Below are 22,052 nucleotides of genomic sequence, written 5' to 3' on the forward strand. Positions count from 1 at the left end.
AGTAAGCTAAAACTAGTAGCAAAAAATAATTAGTTATTAAGTTCTTCTGTGCACTTACTGACTGTTCCGTTGGCTGTTGATAGAATATTTTGTACATTATGAATGAAAGCAACACGATACTGGTGTCACAAGCCAAGAACTCAGTGTACTGGGAAAAGGGTTCAAATGCGCTCCACTACAAAAAATTTTCGAAAGACAACTGGAAATAATAAAATTAGACTAACAATGCCCACGAACTGGAAATATGTAACCATATTTCTAGTGTCCCACCAGCTAGAGAACAAGTTACAAACATTTTCAAGGAGAAAATGACTGTAAATAATGTTCTAGCAATCAGATCAGATGAAGAAAGGTGACTATGTTAACAAAGTGGAAGATTTCCTAAACTCCACCAACATCCAACAAATGCAGAAATACCCGGACAATCCAGTGATGATAAAATTAAAATTGTTATTAAACAGTGTAAACTGTGTAAAAATCGACTGCTTCCTCACCAACAAGAATCCTTTAGCTCCCAGACTGGACGGCCCCCTGTCCCTATCCTTCCTTTCGTGTCCTCATTTTCAGCTCCTCCTTACAAATTAGCCTGAGAATTAAATGACCTGATCAGGATCAAAACCAAGTATGAACCTATTCATTGTATTCTTAATTTAGTTGACTTAGTGAACAAGTTTAAAGGCAAACAAATCCCACCCCGGCCAAGCTAGTTTCTTTTGATATCAGCAACTTAGTGACTAAAATATCTGTACACTAGTGCCTAAACATTCTTACAAGCATACTAGGTAAATCACGAGTGAGCCTGGTTGTCACAGATGACATAATGTTAGCTACACAAACTTGCCTAAAACAAAATTATGTCCGTTTCAGTGGCATCATATGTAAACAGTTTGATGGTCTATCTATGAAACCCCGCCTCTTTCCCGTTACTCCAGTCCTCGCTGAAATCTTCATGGACAATTTTGAAAAACAGTTTTTGCAAAATAACCCACTCGCTTCCAGAGTTGAACACTGGTTTAGATATACTGGCGATGTGCTGTTTTTATGGACAGATACTATCAGCACTTCAAAAATTTCTCTAACAGCTAAATTCTGAACATAAACGCACGAAATTCACAGTTGGGGATAACTGCATAAATTATTTAGATCTAACCATACTCATCAGTGATAATATTCATGCTTTCAAGTTTAATAGGAAACCTACCACCACATATATTGTAATACCAGCCAATCCCCAACATCCAGAAATCCAGTAATATTTTGCCTTTCATTCAGTGATACAGCCGCAAAACTGAAGACAACTTGAATTAAATGCAGTCAGACAAATAGCATAGAGCAATGGCTACCTTCCTACCTTGGTAGACTTCATAAAGCATAAAAAGCAGAGACAACAGATGTGCTCTTATCTTTACATTCCTCTCCACCCATCTCCTCAGGGACAAGATAAATGGTACACAATTCCCCATTAAGAAAATTCTCACTGAATGAAGCCAAGACGCTTAAATCCATGAACTTTAAAACATCATTCTTTGTGCACAGCACTGTTGGACACCTTTCGCCCTATGGTAAAGACAGCACTTCAGCTTTGGAAAAGAGAGGAATATACAAAATCACTTGTCATTACGGCAAATTCAAAATAGGTGAGTCTGTCAGGTCAACATGCACCCGCTTTAAGGAATACCATAGAAGTTGGAAACTGAAAAAATGAAACTCTACTTTTGCAGGTGACCTATTTAAAGGAGGTCATAGTTGCAAGGAGTAGCGAGAAGTATTGCACCGCATCCATAAGGAGAGAATTATGAACTACCTTGAAATAATGGAAATAAGTGAACTCACTTCCATCTCCTCAAACATAATACTGAATGACCAGACCCAGTTCTCTTGCTTGCTACTTGTCACTGCAGATACTATTCATAATTCCAATCAGACCATGTTGTAAACTTCGCCACTGACTCATATGCCTCATTTTTTCTTTTATTTCAATTACTATAATTTGTCTTGCCCCGTTAAAAGAATTTACTGCGTGTAATCACAGCTACTGCTTAATCTTATGAGTGTGTTTTATCTGTTTGTAATTTAGCACCTGTTAAATACAGGATTATTTTGCTCAGCCACTCCCTTGTAACATGTCTCCAAAGTTTATTGTTCAGTTCATTTTCTTCTAGGAACAGTTGTTGTATGGTTCATTAGATAATGTGTCACACATATTATCTTAGTTAAATAATCTTGCAAAGCATTTTATATGAAACACTTCCTCTCGTTTCATTCCTAAATCTAACACTAAGTACTTTCATCTTTGCCGGTCGGAGTGGCCGAGCGGTTCTAGGCGCTACAGTCTGGAACCGCGTGACCGCAGGTTCGAATCCTGCCTCGGGCATGGATGTGTGTGATGGCCTTAGGTTAGCTAGGTTTAAGTAGTTCTAAGTTCTAGGGGGCTGATGACCTCAGAAGTTAAGTCCCATAGTGCTCAGAGCCATTTGAACCATTTTTGAACTTTCATCTTTGGAAACTGAAATGCTCTGTTAGATGCAGTAGTTTAAAATCTTTATTTTTGGCCCAACAAAAATTTCAATGCACCACATGTTTCTCTTTGAATATGATGACAGTGCAACGGCCCACAACCGGTTTGTGAAATAAATAATGAATACTGTAGAATGCTGTAACTGTGTCGTGTGTTTTTCCATTCATAAAGTTCGTAAGATTTAACCTCATTTTTATGTATGGCCCTGAGGTGACTATGAGATGATCGTAACGTAATAATGTTCCACAAGTACAATGCTATTTTTCCCTGATCCCGGCAGCCCTATTAAAATTGGTATTAACAAGTTACTAATTGTCACCAGGTTGAAGATTTCCGTTAATACTAAACTTCTGCGAGAAGAAGCCCTCATTCACACACAGGATTCCTTCTGCAGGGTGAAATTGTTGGTATAAAAGTCGGCAAGGCGTAACAGCCTACCTCCAGACAGTTGTTCCTTCAGAATTTGCCGCCCAAAAGCCCCAATAATGTTGGTTACAAAACGTAGTTCTGCTTTTGTCAGTTGACTGTTTTCCTCCATGCAGAAGTCTTTACATATAACGAAGAAAGTGCAGTCAGATTGACTGCAAAGCTGTTTGCTAGTGTCTATAAGATTGCTCTACACACAATATAAAATCTAACAAAACAACTTGTTAATCTAGACCTACATCAGATAGTATTACTGCACGCATGAATTAGCTAAGATTTAAAATAAATCCCTTTTCAATTAAGGTAAGATGAATTATATTTTGGAAACGATCTGTGGATGAGTAAATTAAGCATCACATATTATTTGGACTGGAAACGTACAACACGCTTTTCCGCGATCGATACTGCACTACGATTTAGGGGCCTTGATGTTAGAAGCATATTCGGAGTGACGAAGCCTTGGAAGAATACGAAATCAGGTAATTCAATGAGCATTTTTTCCACACGTTTCAGCTGGCAAATTGGTGATGTGTCACCCGCTTCGTTAATGAGGGAAGTACGAATAGGTGATTGTCAGCAAGCATCGTGATCAGCCAAGCTATATGTCAGTTAACCATGAGATTCTGCTGCAAATGAACCATTACTCACCGATTTCTCCCTGGCCCACTCGCCCCACTGTTAAATCATTCCGGTAACCAGTTAAGTCCTATAACTAAATTACACGGTCTGACATAATCAATGTAAATGTTACTTCGTACTCGTGTACACCATCGGTGGGTATGTAAATGATAAGAGTTGTAATTCTATGTGATAAGTAGAAGGGCCATCAGAATGAGTTAGTGTGGCTCATGTTTACTGTTGTTACCAGATCTGGTTGGGTATGTGAAGTCGTGAATAGCGTCAGGTGTCGAGTGCTCACTGTGAAAGGAGGTGGAGATCCTGGGTACTCGTGTGAGGCAGCGTTATCAGCACCTAGTAGAGTTTGAGTGGGCATCACTGTGGGCCTCCTTTAGGTCACCCAGTCGAATATTGCAATATCCAGATTTTTGAAGCTTTCGCATATGAGCATGTGCTTTGGCCCAGCTTTGGGCTACATAGGCATACTCGTTATCCAGTTCCAGCCACCAACGCTCACGGTACTGTACGCCAAGCACATCGTAATCTTCGCTTCTTCGCTTGCCATCCGAAAATATATAATGAATTCCCTGTAACAGTCTGTGTCATCCCCACCATTGATCGGAGACTTTCAGCAGCTGGACTAGGGAATTACTGTCCCATGCGTAGGCTGCCGTTAACAGCATGACAGAAGTGACTGTGATTGGTGTGTTGCCGTGACTGGATAGCATGTACTGCTGAGGAATGACACCACATTATCTTCAGCAGTGAATCACTGTTATCCATTGCTCCAGGTGACCATCACCGGTGATAATTTTGGAGACCTGCGTAGATATCTCTTTTTTTTTTCAGTGACTTCGAAAGTCACAGCAGTGTGGGAAACCATCGGTTATGACTTCTAGTGAAGGCTTTTAGTGCCTGAGGGCACTCTGAAGGCACGACGGTACGTCACCGACAGTGAACGTCCTTGTGTGTTACCTCTCATTACCAGTATCGAGGTGCCCTTTCTCAGCAGGGCAATGCCCTTTCACACATGGTACTTATCTCTATGAATGGTATTGGTGATATTAAGGTACTATTATGGCCAACAAAATCAACACAAATATCCTCAGTAGAACATGTGTGGGACTAGCTCACACGCCAATTCAACACGACTGTCAGTGTTCACAATCTCAAGAGCCACTTGAAAGATTGCGGTGCCTTCTGGGCAAGCCACTACTGTGGTAATACCCATTAGGCATTTCCCCTTTCATTTTTTTCGGTAATTATCATACATCCTCATTCGCCTTTGGTGTAACTAAATTTTCCATGATTTGCATTAATCTGATGGACTATTAGCGTTAGTGTAAACCACTGTTTGACCTCACAGTACTTACATGACTTGAGTAGTAGTAGTAGTAGTAGTAGTAGTAGTAGCAGAAGTAGAAGTAGAATTAAATTCGGTGGTAGAGACCGATTTTTGGATGCTGGAGGTGGGCATTGCATTAGGGGCTGCTTTAGAACTTTCCTCAAGCAGCAAGCGAGTTCGCCTCCCTTTGTAGTCACTGAAACTGGACGTGGGCCCTGCAGGGCAGTGGTTTACGGACCGCCATTCTGGCGGTCAGGCTTGTTCCGCTAGCGATGAAACAAGACGGTGGCAACGCTGTGGCTGAATGCGAAATGACACTTCCTTAGAAGCTGCGCCGGACTAACCGCTTTATTAGCGAGTGAATGTGGTTTGGGAGTCTGGTCTCCTTATCCCACGTGCAGGTCCAGGCGTGCACCCAGCTAGTGTGTTCATTACAAAAAATGTTATGCCACTGAAGTTTCAGTTTATATGCCTGTTCTCTCTTGACCTTAATATTAGTTTATAAATTTCTTTGTGGTACTGTAGGTCGTCGTTATCAATTTTTCAGTGACACTCATTCTCATTGTCTACGATGTCATTTGTTTTGTTGTGAGTTTGAAAGCATTAAATTAATTTTAAGTCAAGTTAGCCAACTCATTAGGTGATACACACAGGGGTCGCTATTTTCGAATGTCATATTTGCTTGGGCTATCGATAAAAGTGACACCTCTTGCGTGTTGTGGTTACGACATTTTAGTCGTCTGGCAGACGGAGAACCGCCGCCATCGTAGGCTAGCTTGCACAGTTACAAAAATAGTGGGCCAGCTTGCCTTGCTGGAGGCTGTCAGCTCACCAACCGAGTCCGCGAATGCAACCAGGCCAGAGAGGATGCAATGTCATATGGATAAGAAGTGTCATATTGGCAAATACTTCATTAGTTAGATTTGATATTAACATAACTTACCCTCTTAACCCATGACATTTTAATTTCTATTCCTCTTCTGATTCTCGATTCTTGGATTTCTTTGTCAGGTACTGTATTTGAGCTCTGTGTGTCGTATTTGTTCTTGCTTTCATGTTTTGTGTATCATAAACTCTTTTCCATCTTTTCACCGCTGTTATTATTCAGTCAGTGTCCTTTAATTAATCATACATCAGTTTTTATTCTAAGTACAGTTCTCCTCTGACTAGTATTACATGCCTTCCCTACGGCAATGTAATTTTATTTTCTTCCTAACCTTGTAAAATGTGATAGAGGAGACAGTGGAAGTCAACCCTCAAGTAGGAAGGAAAAATAAGACGACAACAGCTGCAAAAGTCACCAAAGAACTAAATGTTGTACTCTTGATCCCTGTTGACAGCAAATCAACATGAAGGGGCCTCCAGAAATAAAGAATTTCTGGTTGACCTGGAATTCCAGAACCACTCATCAATGATGCAAATGCCTGTAAGAGGAAAATATGATGCCAAAGCCATAAAACAAGGCCTATGGAACAATGTCATAATGTCATTTGATTGGACGAGCCTTGTTTAACACTGTCAAGTTTACATCCCAAGAATTAAACACGCCAGAGACTTGGTGATGATTTGGGCAGCCAATCATGATATTCCACTGGCCTCAAGGTTACTCTGTAAGGTCACATTAGTACCAAGAACTGTGTGTGCTGATCGGCTCTATCCTACAGTACAAAATTTGTTTCCCGTTGGTGATGCTGTGTTCCAAGACGGCAGCGTTCCTGTTCGCACGACTTGCATCGTCAAGGACTTGCTTTCAGAAAGTGAGGATGAATTGTCGCACCTGCCCTGGTGACCCGCAGTTTCCAGATCTCAATATTATTGAGCCTTTGTGATTTACTTTGGAGAGAAGGGAGCATGTTCATTATCCACTTCCAACATCATTATCTGAAGCTGCCACTTTTTTGCAGGAAGAATGGCATAAGATTCTCTTGAAAACTACACAAGATCAATATTTATCCATAATGAGAAGACTGGAAGCTGATTCGAATGACTACGGTTTTTCTGCAGCGTATTAGGTATGGTAATGAGTTTGAGCTGTTTCTACATTTTTGGCTACCCTTTGTATTTGTCAAGTGTCACAATGCTATTTTATCATTTACAAAATCCACCAGAACATGTAAAGGGTATAACTTACAGTATTTCTGCGTCTAAAGTATACGTCAAAAATTGGAGAAGTTTTGCACTAATGTGGCACCTCACCAAGCACTGTTAAGGGGAAAGAAAATAATGCAGCATATTCTGCTCCAGAAACATATATTCGATGCCACTGACAGGCTGATACCGCTTTTCATTACATATATATGATACCGCTTTTCATTACATGTGAGCTAGGCCTAATTGAGGTTATGTACAACTTTCAAGGAAAGCTACATTTACTAATCTGAGCTATGGCGTCAAGTCTCACTAAAACTTTCACCGACTGTATTTCCACAATCAAGTACTAAAAATTACCAAAATTAAATTGGAATGCTCCAAAATATGTGATACATTTGGATAACACAGACAAATTAAAGTGAGCTGATCAAGCAGAACTTTAGGTGAGAAGATAGCATTTTGATAAGAACTTCTTTGTATTGTAAAACTTATCCTGCTTATTTTCAGAACATGCAAATATCAATTCATAGTGGTCTGAAGACAAGATGTGATGCCCCATGTCACAGTTAAAATGTAACAAACTACCTCATAATCACCATGTCACATATAAACTGTAACTTTACAGCAAAATTGTAACAAATCGATCATGTTACAGTCAAAGTACAGAAATCAGATGGCAGTTATAAGAATCGAGGGGTATGAAAGGGAAGCAGTGGTCGGGAAGGGAGTGAGACAGGGTTGTAGCCTATCCCCGATGTTATTCAACCTGTAAATTGAGCAAGCAGTAAAGGAAACAACAGAAAAATTCGGAGTAGGAATTAAAATCCATAGAGAAGAAATAAAAACTTTGAGGTTCGCCGATGACATTGTAATTCTGTCAGACACAAAAAAGGCCCTGGCAGAGCAGCTGAACGGAATGGACAGTGTCTTGAAAGGAGGATATAAGATGAACATCAACAAAAGCAAAACTAGGGTAACGGAATGTAGTCGAATTAAATCGGGTGATGCTGTGGGAATTAGATTAGGAAATGAGACGCTTAAAGCAGTAAATGAGTTTTGCTGCTTGGGGAGAAAAATAACTGATGATGGTCGAAGTACAGAGGATATAAAATGTAGACTGGCAATGGCAAGGAAAGCGTTTCTGAAGAAGAGAAATTTGTTAACATCGAGTATAGATTTAAGTGTCAGGAAGTCGTTTCTGAAAGTACGAGTTATTGTATGGATGTAGCCATGTATGGAAGTGAAACGTGGGCGATAAATAGTTTAGACAAGAAGAGAATAGAAGCTTTCGAAATGTGGTGCTACAGTAGAATGCTGAAGATTAGATGGGTAGATCACGTAACTAATGAGGAGGTATTGAACAGAATGGGAGAGAATAGAAATTTGTGACACAACTTGACTAGAAGAAGGGATCGGTTGGTAGGACATATTCTGAGGCATCAAGTGATCACCAATTTAGTATCGGAGGGCAGCGTGGAGGGTAAAAATCGTAGAGGGAGAACAAGAGATGAATACACTAAACAGATTCAGAAGGATGTAGGTTGCAGTAGCTACTGGGAGACGAAGAAGCTTGCACAGGACAGAGTAGCATGGAGAGCTGCATCAAATCAGTCTCTGGACTGAAGACCACAACAACAACAACAGTCAAAGTGTAACAGAAACACCATATGTCACAATGTTACAGCAAAAATTTCCCCACAGTACAGGAACAAATGTAACAAATAGTCCCTGTTGCAAAAAAATTTAACAAATTCCTCACATATCATCATGTTGCAGCAAAGCTGTTTCAACTTGCACTTGATAAGACAGCAAAATTGTATCCAACCTCCCGACGTTGCAACTTCTATACAACGAAATTCTAAATTTTACAGCATAAAAGTAAAAATTGCACTACATCTAAGATGTAACAAATCCCCCATACATCGAGCTGTTATAGCATAATTGTAGCAGTTCCCCCATATATCTCAAGTTGCAGAAAAATTGTAATGCATTGCCCCACACGTAATCAGGTTACAGCAAAAACTGTAATAAACTGTCTCATGCATCACTGTGTTCCAGAACAGTTTCATCAAACTGACCCATACATCGCCATGTTACACCAAAAATGTAACAAATTACCACATATATCTAGAGTTTACAGGACAGGACAATGATGGTCACGTAACAGGTTGGGTCAGTGAGGTGCTTAAAACTGTACTGTAACACCAGTAGTGTATATATACACTGGTGTCAGCGTTGCCAACCATTAGGTTGACAGCTTCTGGGGATGTTAGACCTTGGTGGATGTCGGCTGTTCGAGGTGTCAGGTACTGTGGGTGCCAGCTGCCATGGGTGACAACTATTTATTCTGTTATAGATAAGCATCAAATGAAATTGTAACAAATTGCTCCAGACATCATCATCTTACAAACTGTAACAAACTGCTTCGTGCATCGCTATGTTACATTATGGATAGTAATACGTATATTATTCTATACACACATGTGCTAATGCCAAAAAATTGTAAAGGAATGGGCCCCATTACAGCAAAATTGTAAGAACTTACATCACAAACGTTACACAAAATTGTATTAAACTGCCCCCTGTTTGTAACAAATTACCCTGTACATCACCATGTTACGGCAAAAGCTTCCCATATATCAGTATTGTTATACAAAATTATAAAAAATTATCTAAAATGTCACTGACTAAGCAAGCTGAGACTTGTTCTAGCTAGCTGCAACTTTTTCCAGCAAGAAAAAGTTATTAGTAAGGAAGTTGAGAGGTATTAATACTAGCAAATGAAGTCTTGTTCCAACATGCAAACTATTTAGTCAGATTCATAATGTTATGGTATGCAGTCACTGTCCTAACCATAATGTCCCAAGCCAGATCCCCTATACTCGTGGTGTTACAGGTAGGTTTTGACCACGACTGCATGATGTCATAATCCTAGAAGGTGAAAATCATGATGTCATGATGGTATTTGTTTTGACTGTTAATAAAATGCTGTACTTTGATTGGTTATTTCATTTTCGTAACGTTATGAGTTCTGCCTTTTTGGATTGTGACATCATGTGATCAAGGTCAATGATCTGCACATGATGTCATTGGGAAGGAGGCATGGCTTGTGATGTTATGGACAAGGTACAGCCTGCACACATGACGTCATAAAGTGACCATGCGTTTTGCTTGTTGTTACAAGCCTTCATAAACTGGCATCAATACGTCTCAGCTTACTGACTCGTCAATTTTGTTACGAACAAGTCTAAACATGCTGGGAGAAGTCTTAACTTGTTTATATGGTGATATATGGGGCAATTTGTTACATTTTTGTATAACAGTGCTAATTAATGAGGCAATTTTTGCTGTCAAACAGCGGTTTATGGGGAAAATTTGTTACAGACAGGGTAACTCGTTACTTTTATAGGTTAAAATACAGATGTATGGGCCAATTGTTATAGTTCTGCGGTAACACATTTAAATGAAATGAAATGTGATGTGGCGAGGGTCTCCCGACGGGTAGACCTGATCGCCTGGTGCAAGTCTTTTGACGTGACGCCTCTTCGGCGATTTGTGCGTCGATGAGGATGAAATGATGATGATGAAGACGACACAAACATCCAGTCGCTGAGCGGAGAAAATCTCCAACCCAGCCGGGAGTCAAGACCGGGCCCCCCGCCATGATAAGATGGCATGCTGAATACTCAGCTACCATGGCGGACTGTAACACACTGAAGTGTAATACATTGACCATCGACATCAATGTAACATATAGATGTCTATAGTCAATGTATTACACTTTTTTATGGAACATAAGGGTGTGTGGGGAAATTTTCTCTAACATTATGATGTGTGGAATGTAATGGTGTGAGGCTGCTGCAATTGGCCAAATACGTAACTAGGATACAGCCGTATACAACGACCTGTCTGACTAAAAACAGCAAGACGTTTCCATACCAAAATTCAGTTAGGCAGTGGCTTGGGACATTGACCGACCATCAGGAAATAGCTGGAATTTGACCCAGACCTCTGTGATGATACCACATCGTAGACAGTGTGACATGGAAACACAGATTTTTGGGATAGTCAGTCCGAGACAGCGGCATTTAAAGTGCCAAGCAATGTTGGGTGCTCGACACTGTGGACAAAGAGGACACCAGGAGGTCAGTACACTAGAACAAACCATGTTTGTGTATTTTCCACACTCACCAGTGATCAATGGTAGCAGCATCAAAGACTGAGGGTGTGAATAAACAGGAACGAGTTCCTTGAATCCACAAGCTGCTCTCTTCTGTGGCACCTACATTCATCTCCAGTAGAAATTAACTCCCCACTCCAAGCCGCCCTAGAAAGCCCATCAAATCTGGTGTCAGAAGAGTTACTGAAGATGAAGATGGATAACAACTGGAAGAAAGAATCCGGTTTATGGCTCTGCAGTAGGGGCTCCTTCACAGCAACATTAGTGGGTGCCTCTTTTAGAGTTTTTTTGGACCTATTTGTTGGTTTTCAGCATATTTTGCCTTATGTTGGGTATAATGTCTACTTGTAGTGGTAGATCTAAACAATAAATCCATACAGATCTTGGCACACAATGCAGTGCAAAGACTTGCAGCAGAAACGCATTGCTTGAGTAGTGCATACACAACGAAAACTGACTGCAACGCATGTGCCGGCGGAGTCTTAAATACGGGAGCTCAGTGCATTTTCTTTGGTATTCAACTGAAGATGACCAGAAGACTCTGTGCCATATTATCAGCAAAGATTGAGTACGTGCCGAACCTCGACTTGGTGATGCCTCGAGAAACTCCCAACACCTGCTACAAAAAAGGAAATAGTCACATTTAGGTCCAGCTAGTGTTTATAGAAAATTTGTTCTTATTTATTCATCCGTTACTTGTTTGTGGAACGATTCTATATTTAAGATTGAATAACGAGTACACTGCACTTGTAATTCAACCTATCCACATTTAAGGTTGAATAATGAGTACACTGCACTTGTTATTAAATTTTAAATATGAAATTTTATTAAAAAATTCTTGTATGTGCAAGATGGCATGATTACCTACGAATCCTCCAAGAGGGATGTTCAGCCACCTGTTTGCAAATTCTGTCACATGGACGGCACTTCAGCGAAATGCACCACCTCAACTGCCCACTAATCCGACTAGGGAAAGGGGGCACGCCTTTTAATGAGGATTCCTAACCACGTGTCGTTCCTGGTATATCTTGACATCGCATAGAGGTGAAAGCAGGTGGATTCAATTGTTTCAGAGTTTGATTGAAGTCCCCATTCAAGAAATAATTGTCCCATTTTTATGACTTCTATTATTATATCTTCGATGACCTCGATTTGTTTGTGTCGTGTTGCTGTCATCCAGTCAGCAGCATAACCAAACTACTTGGACTGATTGGATGGCATGTCTGCAATATGTAAGATAAATACTTGTGGAGCTAGGACCGAGCCTCGAGGTAGGTCATTGTTGAGGATCTTCTTGTCGTTAGTGGTGTTGCCTGCAATTACCTGAAATGGTCTGTCAGTCAGCGTATTGGCAAGAAGTTGTGTTATTCTGCTACAGGACATTACATGGAGAAGCTGACCGACTACCCCGTCTCCACACGGTATCGTAAGTTGCAGATACGTCAAAAAATGTGTGAGAAGTCTTTAGCTGTTTCTGGAAGACAGCTTCCACGTAAGTTGTCAATGAAAGTACTTGATGACACAGCTACAGTTTGGTGGGAATATGGCCTATTCAATAGGAATCTTTCCAAGTATCTGGATAAGTATTCTGTTATACCACAGTATCTCAAGTAATTTGCGCCTGTTAATCAGAAGGGCAACAGGAGGATAACGTTGAGATTTGGTGATGAGATTATCTGGTTTTTAGATACCATGATTTTCGTTTGTCTCATAGGCAGTGCAATGGATAGTGTCTGAAGACTGTTAGAGCAAAATTGGTCTAGCCATGTGTTAGCATATGAAACCTGATTAAGATACTGTAGCCTGCTGTAAAGGGCACATGAAGACGGTGCGTAGTGATTACAAAGGAAATTAGAAAGTATTTTGGGAGGAAATATGTTGGGGATTCTTATTCTTATGACGCGTTTTTTTTCCTCTCTGTATTTTGTAATGTGTTTCTCATTCACGAGAATGGTTAACAATTTATGTTTTCCTTCTGTGATGTTTGTTTGTGTAACACTGATTAAGGCGAATGCTGCTGGGTGGAGTAAGTGATGAAGTTCTGAGGCAATGTCCTGCATGCCACGCTGTCAAGTGAAACAGTTTGGTAAAATATTTTTTAGTTGAAGAGCCAGGAAGTATTTCAGATGGCGCACAGGTGCACGCATTATTATCAATGAAGAGTGAGAAAGGAATTTAATTTTTGGGGTCAATATGCTCATGACATACACTCACATTCTAAATGTTACAGCAAGACAAAATTTCCCCATACGCAATAAGGTGGTAAAGGAAAGGAAATCGAACATGGTTCTGGCAAGTTGGGTTAGGAGGAGTGAACGAAATTAACTGGAGTGTGTAGTAGGTGAGGATGGTGGTAGTTGACCACTGTCGTCGTTGATGTGTAAGGAGTTACTTTTGTATGTGTGTGTCCACGTTATAGCTGGTGCCAACTACGTGAAGTATTGGTAGTGTTAATTTTTGTCCACGTCAGGGTACGCCTGGACCGCTGAAGTATGTATGTGGGTTGACATAAACCGTCCATGTCGCAGTGTTCTGGGACTGCCAGTGGTCTTACTGAGCTCATTACTACTATCTACAACACATACAAGGAACAACACCTAGCCATAAGCTATATTACTTACAGCTCAACTAAGTGTTTTGTTAAGGTATTCTTTGGAGTTATATTTCATAAGTGTGCTACAAGACCATATATAGCCTAAGCTGCAGAAGGTGACAGAATATGATAGAAGAAAGACCCAATAAAATCATGTCCGACCTGAAAGAAACCGAGGATGAATTATTCGCAAGACAAGGAGAATGTGAGCAGCAACTACACACATCCAAAAAAGTTTTGCATCACCTCGATTCCAAGAGTTCCGGAACGTGTATAGAAAATTGGAATAGATATCAACATAAACATCATTTCCGCCCTTTTTATTGCTCATGAAAACCACACATTGCATGTTGTACCGCCATACAGCGAGACATTCACAGGTCGTGGTCCAGATTGCTGTACACACCGGTACCTCTGATACGCAGTAGCACGTCCTCTTGCATTGATGCATGCCTGTAGTCGTCGTGGAATACTATCCACAAGTTCACCAAGGCATTGTTGATCCAGATTGTCCCACACCTCAACGGCGATTCAGCTCAGATCCCTTAGAGTGATTGGTGGGTTACGTCGTCCACACACAGCCCTTTGCAATCTATCCCAGGTATGTTCTATACGGTTCATGTCTGCAGAACATACTGTCGCTATCCTGAAGGAAGTCATTCAAAACATGTGCACGACGGGGGCGCGAATTGTCGTCCATGAAGACGAGTGCCTCGCCAATATGCTGCAGATATGGTTGCACTGTCGGTCGGAGGATGGCATTCGCGTATCGTACAGACGTTACGGCGCCTTCCATTACCACCAGAGGCGAACGTCGGCCCCACATAATGCCACCCCGAAACAGCAGAGGAACTCCACCGTGCTTCACTCGCTGTACAGTGTGTCTAAGGCGTTCAGCCTGACCGGGTTGCCTCCAAAAACGTCTCCGACGATTGTCTGGTTGAAGGAATATGCGACGTTCATCGGTGAAGAGAACGTGATGCCAATCCTGAGTGGTCCATTCGGCATGCTGTTGGGCGCATCTGTACCGCGCTGCATGGTGTCGTGGTAGCAAAGATGGACCTCAGCATGCACGTCGGGGGTGAAGTTCCTCATCATGCAGCCTGTTGCGCACAATTTGAGCCGTAACACGACGTCCTGTGGCTGCACGAAACGCATTATTCAACATGGTGGCGTTGTTGTCAGAGTTTCTCCGAGTCATAATCCGTAGGCAGCGGTCATCCAGTATGTTAGTAGCCCTTGGATGGCCTGAGTGAGTCATGTTATCTACAGTTCCTGTCTCTCTGTATCTCCTCCATGTCCGAACAACTCCTAGACGCCTGGACACTTCCCTTGTTGAGAGCCCTTCCTGGCACAAGGTAACAAGTGGACGCGAGAGAACCGCAGTACTGACCGTCTAGGCATGGTTGAACTACAGACAACACGAGCAGTGTACCCCCTTCGTGGTGGAATGACTGGAACTGATCGGCTGTCGAATCCCCATAGGCGCTGCTCAGACGTGGTCGTTTACATGTTTAATCCGGTTTAGTGACATCTCTGAACAGTCAAAGGGACTGTGTCTGTGGTACAATATCCGTAGTCAACGCTTATTTTCAGGAGTTGTGGGAACCGGGTTGACGCAAAACTTTTTTTGATGTGTGTATTTGATAACACGAATGGATATTGCATATAAGGACAGATTTTGCAAAGTTTATCAGGAACTACGGTGGAGGTGCCCTTTTCTGATCATATAATGGAAATCCCGCACTATTTCGTCAATAAACTGTTCTATATCTTAAGGCAGTGGTAGTTGTTGTTGTCAATGATGCAGGATGAGACTGATGATAATCTTGTGATGGCATCGAAATTCATCAGGCGAGGACCAGGAGAAACGCAAGTGCAGGAAGATGCTGGCCGTTGGAGGAAAAGTGCGCTCATAATACCTACTGCCGAGAACAGCACAAAGGCATTCTGGGCCTGCGCTATGGGCAGTTAATGTGCTGCCGGCCGCTCCTGTGATGGCCATCTATTTCATCTAAGACTCTGAGGAAATAGCACGGCAGTCGACAAGTCTCCAACCTTCCTGCCTTAGGCGGTACGTAGCCGCGCGGGGTAGCCGTGCGGTCCAAGGCACCTTGTCACGGTCCGTGCTGCTGCCCCCGTCATAGATTCGAGTGCCCCCTCGGGTATGGTTGTGTGTGTTGTCCATAGCGCAAGTTAGCTTAAGTTAGATTGTGTAGTGTATAGGCTTAGGGACTGAGGACTTTTAGCAGTTTGGTCCCATAAGACCTTACCACAAATTTCCAAAATTTCTGTCGTTACGTAGAGCATAAATTTCTGGTGTAGCTCCACGAAACAGAGACATTGCGTATGTTTTTCGGGTATCTGAAGTCACTCTATCCGAATATGCAGTTCATCATGGAAGTGGAAATAGATGACGTCTTACCATTCCTGAATGTCATAGAAGAAAAGCGGATGGTACACGGGGATATAGTGTCGACCGCAAACCAACTCACAGAGAGTTATATTTGCAGGCTGCAAGCTACCATCGTCCTGCACAACACGGTAGTCAATTACGCACCATGATATATAGAGATATGTTGTGTCAGTTACAGACAGTCAGCCTCGTGAGCTATAACGCCTAAGAAAGATATTCGAGCAAAACAGCAATTCTGACAGACCAATACGTCATGTAATCCATTTAAAACAAATCAAAGTAGGGTTTCAAATGAAGATGCGGGGGAACCCATTGCTACAGCGCCCTGTCCGTATTTTACTGCTTGTCTTCAAGAACAGAAAGAATCCTCAAAAGAAACGACAGCAAGAGTGTTTTTGGACCATCAGCGAAATTGAGGAATTTTGTTGTGTTCAGAGATGGTCTTGGCCTTAGGATACGTGGCGTATACAAGACCCCATCCAACGTGAGGAATCTTAAACTGAGCAGACCTGCAGAAGTAGCCAGAACGTTGTGTTGAACGCCACCATCATACAATGAATCGCCGAAGGAACTGGTATAGGCATGCGTATTCAAGTAGAGAGATATGTAAACAGGCAGGATATGGCGCTGCGGCCAGCAGGGCCTATATATGAAGCAAGTGTCTGGCGCTGTCGTTAGATCGGTTACTGCTGGTACAATGGCACGTTATCAAGATTTAAGTAAGTCTGAACGTGGTGTTATAGTCGGCGCAGGATGTAGCAATGAAGTTGGCATTTTGCCGTACGACCATTTTCACGAGTATACCGTGAATATCAGGAATCCGGTAATACATCAAATCCCCGATACCGCTGCGGCAGGAAAAAGATCCTGCAAGAAAGGGACCAACGACGACTGAAGAGAACCGATCAACGTGACAGAAGAGCAGCCCTTCAGCAGAATGCTGCAGATTTCAATGCTGAGCCATCAACAAGTGACAGCGTGCGAAGCATTCAACAAAACATCATCGATACGGGCTTTCGGAGCCGAAGGCGCACTCGTGTACCCTTGAGGACTGCTCGACACAAAGCTTTACGCCTCGCCTGGGCGCGTCAACACCGATATTGGACTCTTGATGATTGGAAACTTGTTGCCTAGTCGGTCGAGTCTTGTTTCAAATTGTATCAAGTGGATGGACATGTAACCGTGTGGAGACATCCTCATGAATCCACGGAACCTGTATGTCAGCAGGGAACTGTTCAAACTGGTGGAGATTCTGTAATGGTGAGGGCTGGGCAGTTGGAGTGATATGGGACTTCGGATACGACTAGATGCTACTCTGACAGGTGACACGTGCGTAAGCATTCTGTCTGACACCTGCATCCATTCACGTCCATTGTGCCTTTCGACGGACTTGCGTAATTTCAGCAGGACCATGCGACACCCCACACGTCCAGAATCGCTACAGAGTGGCTCCACTAACACTCTTCTGAGTTTAAACACTTCCGCTGGCCACCATAATCTTAAGACACGAACGTTATTTAGCATATCTGGCATGCCTTGCAACATGCCGATCTGAAGAGATCTCCATCCCCTCGTAATCTTACGGATTTATGGACAGCCTGGCAGGATGTATGGTGTCAATTCTCTCCAGCACTACATCAGACATTAGTCAAGACCATACCACATCGTGTTGCGGCACTCTGCATTCTCATGGGGGCCCTGCACTACTTCAGGCAGTTGCACCACCGCGCGGCGTAGCCTCTGGTTTAAGGCGCCTTGCTGGCCGGAGTGGCCGTGCGGTTGTAGGCGCTCCAGTCCGGAACCGCACGGCTGCTACGGTCGCAGGTTCGAATCCTGCCTGGGGCATGGATGTGTGTGATGTCCGTAGGTTAGTTAGGTTTAATTAGTTCTAAGTTCTAGGCGACTGATGATGAAGTTGAGACGCATAGTGCTCAGAGCCATTTAAGGCGCCTTGCCACGGTTCGCGCGGCTCCCACCGCCGGAGGTTCTAGTCCTCCCTCGGCCATGGATGTGTGTCTTGTCCTTATGTTAGCTTAAGTAGTGTGTAAGCCTAGGGACCGATGACCTCAGTAGTTGGCCACATAGAAATTTACCACAAATTTCCAAAATCTTCTGGAGGTGCACCAGTGTATATGCCCGGGCCAACCTGATAAATCAGCGGTACTGGAGCACCGTTTGTGTAATATCGCGTATCGATACCACCCTATGGTCAGAAAGATGGCAAAGGAATTGCAAGCTTCCATCCGACACCAACGACCTGCGCCCGCTTACTCACGCCCCCAGTGGCTCCGCACCATGAGCGTCCTCTGCCAGTAGCAGTGACACAGCCCACTTGTACTCAGACGCTTTTTGCGACATAACGCCATGCAGACTTCACTAATCCTACTTCCTACACCATTATTCGTGTTTAGCTCACAGAGCCTCTTCCTTGTTGACACTGAGAGCTGGACTCTCCTTATTGCAGAATTTGTAATGAGTCTTCGTACACTTGGGCAAATACAAGTTAAGTAAATAATTTGTTTACGTGTTAACATGTTCGCCAATCAGTTCTACTCCTGTCCAGCTTTCCTCCGACTACAGTTGCCTCACCATCTGTAGCCCAACCGTCCTTACTGTTGCATGCAAAGTCATACACAACGGCCTGAACAAGAGGTACCGTGTTACAGGAGGACTTAATCCTGAGCATCATATTTCTGGGACAGCATTGTTTATTAGGTCATACATATCCACATGGCGGTCAATCTTATGAACGTTTCTAACTAAGCGGCTCATGAAATCCAGCACTGGATGCCATTAAATTAAAACAAGGGAAACAAGAACATCCAAGTCATGACTTGACGCAGCGCACTGCTGTGATTTACTTCACCTTTAGCAGCGCGGGATTAGCCGAGCGGTCTCAGGCCAGCAGTCATGGACTGTGCGGCTGGTCCCGGTGGAGGTTCGAGTCCTCCCTCGGGCATGGGTGTGTGTATTTGTCCTTAAGATAATTTAGGTTAAGTAGTGTGTAAGCTTAGGGACTGATGACCTTAGCAGTTAAGTCCCATAAGATTTCACACACATTTCACACTTCACCTTTAACCATAGGGCGTCAGGCAACACATAATTTCCCACAGTACTGGCGCAGAGGTCTTTCTGCTGCTTTCATCAAGGACCTCTATGGGTACCGCTTTCCTACAGCTGCGAGTATGTTCCCGTCCACGGACCGACGAAATGAAATGAAATGAGCGTTTGGCGCCATTAGCCGGGAGGCCCTTTGCAGGGCAGGTCTGGCTGCCTTGGTGCAGGTCTTATTATATTCGACGCCACATTGGGCGACCTGCGCGCCGGATGGGAATGAAATGATGATGAAGATAACACTCAGTCTCTGAACGGAGAAAATCTCCGACCCAGCCGGGAATCGAACCTGGGCCCGTAAGACGACAATCCGTCACGCTGACCAATCAGTTATCGGGGCGGTCAACAGACCGATGGCCTCGCTGTTTGGTCCCCCCCCCCCTCCACCACCAAAAAAAAAATCAACGCCAATCATCCCGTGGATGGGTTTTATCTGCTCCTGGCCTGATTATCATCAATCGCGTTTGGCAGCAGTTACAACAGGAACTACCGGCACCTGAAGATGGCAAACAGTTTTATCGACGAAATATTCTGGGATTTGCACAACGTGACTCGGCAGCCAATCCGAGAAGTATATTTGCAACAGGAGCGTTGGGAAAGCCGGAAAAGTCACATCAGAAACCATCACAATTTTCTAATATTTTGACTTGATTACTGAGTAAACCTTGAAACGTCCCCTTTGAACAATTATACAAGACTGTGCTTAAACTGACACACAATATTTTTAGCGCAACGCAATCTGACTTTCAAAAATCCCTACAAAAAAATGGCCCTGACTAACATTAAACTATATCTTCCAGAAATCACTTACCTCACAAAAATCTTCGCTACTCAAGCTACTGCAATACCGTGAGCGCCACTACTGCCAGCTAAATAAAAGATTCAAACTACTGAAGGCACTAACTACTGATAGGGATAGTTAGCAAATGAAAGATATTAATAGAGAAAAAACAATGTATTTACCTTGATATCATCATATATAAATATAGCAGTTCATGACAAATTTCAAAACTCCGCCATCTCTCTCCCCACATCCACCACTGCTGGCGGCTCACCTCCAACTGCCGCAACGCTACGCGCTGTTCGCATCCAGCTGCCCCTCTACAATGGCAGACAACAATGCAAACTAGCCACAGACTGCTCACAGCACAGCCAGTGATTTCATTTTCATACAGAGAGCGCTACGTGGCGGCGGCGTTACCAATATAAGAACCTAAACAGCCTACTTACATAGCCCCCATGCTCCCCACAAAAAATTTTTTTCAAATGGTGTTGGGCACTGGCCAATACAGATTTGACAAAAATTTTTCACAATTACAGTAACAAAGACTTATTGATACAATGTTGGTCAAAAGCTCAAATTTTCTCACAGAATGCACATACTTATTGATACAATGTTGGTCAAAAGCTCAAATTTTCTCACAGTCCATAAAGACAGATTGTTCATCACAGTAAAAATGCAGAGTTTTTCTCAAAGTCTGAGCAGTAAAAGAAAATGCACACGGAAGTAGTGGATTTCCATGCAGTCTTGAAGAAGTAGTGTTGTCCTTCCAACGGAAAGACAGTGCTGACTCTCGGCATGCAGACAAGTAATGGGTCACAACAGAGCAAACCCACAGCAGAGTCATTCGAAGTTTTGAAGAATATTGGTAGGTAGGTCATCACAGAGCAGACCCACTGTAGTCCTGGTAGAGATTACGGTATTGGTGGGCCATCAGAGGTGCAGACCCACTGCAGTCCTTGTAGAAATAATTGTATTGATGGATCATCAAAGATGTAGACCCACTGTAGTCCTTGTAGAGATAATGGTACTGGTGAGTCATCAAAGATGCAGACCCACTGTAGTCCTTGTAGAGATAGCCAGCAGCCATCTGTTGTGACTGTGCAGGTGCACAATCACCATTGAAGAGTCTTGCGGATAATATAGCAAGTCCATAACCACCACTTGTGCACTCACAAAGTTTTTGGAATTGTCTTTAGAACTAGCAATGCTGTTATCCAGTCCCTTGCTGAATTATTAACACACATGCAAACACTAACAGTCCCAACTTCTCACATATTGTCCATATACTATGACCAACAGAAACGTGTGCAGTGAAATGTTACTTAATTTGAAGAACTGGTAACAATTACAATTTGGTAACATAAAAATACAATAACAAAGGTACAAAATACATCATTAAAGAACATAATAATACAGATAACATTTGTAGTACAGGCTTTACAAAAGAATAGAAATGAACATATACATCAGTGTTACAGGAATTATGACATGAGTACAAAAATAAAAGATCAGAATCACTTTCGAAACATCAACTTCACACATAAGCATTTAAACAGAATGAATAATGTCTAACATCTTTACAAAGTAAATAACATATTATTAATGCCAATTATATTTGGGGATAACAGTATTCCTCATCATAGTGAATGTAGCTTAATATTAAAAGAGAAAAAAATTCTATGAAACTACACAGAGACAGGAAGAAAACAACTACACAAGGGTACACAAACATATAGCGTAATAATAAAAGGAAAGGACAGGGTTTGTTTTACTGCAGTATTTTGCAAACAAAACTTTCTTTACTTCTCGGAGATCTCCCTTCGTTCTTCATTATTTTCAAAAGTCCTATCTATACCTGCTTTCTGTACTTTTCTCGTATAGCCTCTCAGTGCATTTCTTCAAATTCATCGCAACTCATTCTCTTATAGGCTACCCCCTCTTAAGCTAACTTAAATCTACTGAGCTCA

Source organism: Schistocerca serialis, chromosome 4 (genome assembly GCF_023864345.2).
Source record: "Schistocerca serialis cubense isolate TAMUIC-IGC-003099 chromosome 4, iqSchSeri2.2, whole genome shotgun sequence".
Lineage (NCBI taxonomy): Eukaryota > Metazoa > Arthropoda > Insecta > Orthoptera > Acrididae > Schistocerca > Schistocerca serialis.